Raw genomic sequence first — 2,763 nt, 5'->3', positions numbered from 1 at the left:
CACTCTAATTTTTTGAATTTTTTTACCAGATTTTAAAAAAAATTCTACAATCCAAATAAATTTGTAACATGAGTAGAAACATCCATATCAATTCAGAAAAAGGTTTTATATTTATATTTTATCTTTAAAAATATCAATTCAGTGGAAACTCAAAAGGCTTTTGTCTAAATCATTATGCCCACAAATTCTGAGAGGACATGTACTCCAATACACAAAGGTCAATAAATTAACAATGTGCATGGGCATTGTCTACGGAAACTCCTATTTCCACCACTATAGCCTCATTAATGCGCGGCTACATGCGCAGGAGATAGGAGTTTATAACACGCGAGGTGGGTACTACGCCGTTTTTTTTATCTCCTGCGCATGTAGCCGCGCATTAATGAGGCTATAGTGGTGGAAATAGGAGTTTCTCATTGTCTACAGCCATAAATTGACTGGGCCTATAATTTTTTTGTTGGAATTTGGTAAAATAAAATTAAAAAATCAAATTATTGAAGTGTTCGATTTATTTATTTGATAATCTAAAACTTTTTGATACCCAAAACTTTGAAATTGGAAAACTATAACCTAGATTTTTACAAATTTCTGTCAAATTTTATTATAATTTTACTAAAATTTTCATTATTTTACAAGGTAATATGTGGGTTTTAATAAATGCCATCAATAATGACGAGTCACAAAGCAAGTTACTTTGAATCAAGCTTGGTAAATCAATTACTAAACAACCGTACGAAGAAACGTGATTTAAAAAAACAACTTAATTGTAATTCATCAAGCTTGACTGGCCCGTGTAATTCATAAACACCTACAGTGTAAGTCACATTTCATAAATGTTGTTACTAACGACAGTACGAGAAACGTGATTTAACATGGACCATGTTATGACTACATCAATTTTCAATAAATATCTGCACCACTAAGTCACACTTAACATTTCATAAATATCAAGATATACTTCAACAAGTAGTCTAATTGTTAAACGTTTACTTATTTATTTTTTATTGCGAGATAAAATATTTGTTAGGATGAATTTAACGGGTTTAAAATGTATGTATTTTTAGTGTATAAATGGATTTAGAAAAAATAAACTATTTTATGGGTCTTTTCATTTAATACTAATGTTGTTTTAACTTTAAACTTTAATTTAAACAAATTATTAATTTAGTATTTATTTTAATAAAAATATTTAGGTTTATAGGCTTTTTTTTTTTGAATTAGTTCACTTATCATTATCATTTACACTTTTCTTAAGTTGTCCACATCTGTTGAGTGAATAAGAGTGACATATGTCTTGTCTCCCTCTCGTTTCTAAATTGACTTATGTCTCTTTAATTACGTTGGAAGGAATTTTAGTTATGAGTGGAATGGTGGGTAGTGTGTGAGCGAAATGGTGGGCATTACTTCCGCTTATGAGTTTAACTAAGCTAAGTTGTGTTTCCTCGCCCTGGAAGTCCAAAGTGGTGGGTCATCTGTTGCGCCACAGAAAGCGCAGGCATTATTTATGTGAGGAGAGTCAATAGAGGAATAGTCGATTCTGAATACTCTGTTCCTCACCATCACCATCATAACCAACGATGGGATCAAGATCAGGAGTCATTGGGGGAGAGTGGCAGTGTGAGATTCATGTGCATCTATGGACGTTGAATCCTCCCTCACCCCCACGACAATCAATTGCATTATGTGGGTGGAGATACCCAAATTGTGGTTGTCGCTCGTAATGTTTCTTACTCGCTCATCTCCAAGCTCTATGAGAGTGCAATTACCTTGAAATGCCAATTGTGAAATGAAGATTTGATGCCCTAAGTTCAGCCACCATGGATAAAGATCTTTTAAACATGATAGAGGAATATGAAAGATTGAAACAATTGTCAGGGAAAATTAACAGTAGCAAGTCTTCTTTCTTTTCATCTTCGTCAAGGCTGAGGCTTTCTCTGTCCCCTACAAAGCTCGAGAGTGCCACCAATAACTTGAGCTCCTTGTTGGAGAGCACCAAGTGGGAGATATTCTTCATCAATGCATTTAATGGGGCTCCCATTTTGACACGAGCCGGGTTGGAAGTGTCATTTGTGGTTTTAGAGACCCCTGATTACTTGTTCAGCTTGGATCCAAGTGAGGATTCAGATCGAATTTTGAATCAGAATCAGCTTCAGCCTACATGAAATTTTTTTATGTCCATGCAACACGGAGAGGGATTGAACCCGCAACCTGACGAGGAGGTCTACCCTGTGCCAAATAATTACTCTCCTTATTGTTTAACTTCCTTGAACCTTGAACCCCAGCAGGCCAGGGAAATCGAGATGGGAAAAGAGGTTTTCAATCCTTTGACATCAGAGCAAATCACTGGTCATGAAACAAGGGCAACTTTGGCATCTTTTGGTTTGTAAACATAGGATCCCAGTATTGTTTTAGACAACTACGTAAAAAAATTAGGCCCGCAGCGCCCGCCCGTCGTGAAAGTGTGCACAGTGAGACTTTGGTGAAAGTCAAACATTGTCGACGGTGTGTTTTGGCAAGGTTGCGATGGCGTTTGGGGCGTCGGGCGAGTCGACTGGGCAGCCAGACTTCGCCCTACGCTTGGATATATATTATGGAGTGTTGGCTCTCATTTGGGGCATCATCCAATGCTCATACATCTTCGCTCTAAGGAAGAAGTGCGCAGAAGCTAAGGAAAGGCGCAGGTTTAGTATGCGCCCATTCTTGGGCAAGCGTGCACGGTGAAGCGCGGTTGTGGGTGAAGGTGCGGGCAGGAGCGCCCGGCGG

At 37.7% G+C, this 2,763-nt stretch overlaps 1 pseudogene; it reads left to right on the top strand.

The window, feature by feature from the left end:
• Window positions 1-232: 232 nt before the first annotated feature.
• Window positions 233-2,483, top strand: LOC149240941 (uncharacterized; annotated as a pseudogene).
• The last annotated feature ends 280 nt before the right edge of the window (window positions 2,484-2,763 follow it).

The sequence above is a fragment of the Pinus tabuliformis genome, chromosome 8, assembly GCF_031772625.1.
Source record: "Pinus tabuliformis cultivar Carrire ecotype Pingquan chromosome 8, CPIR1, whole genome shotgun sequence".
Taxonomy (NCBI): domain Eukaryota; kingdom Viridiplantae; phylum Streptophyta; class Pinopsida; order Pinales; family Pinaceae; genus Pinus; species Pinus tabuliformis.
This window is presented reverse-complemented; position numbering and strand designations above follow the sequence as displayed.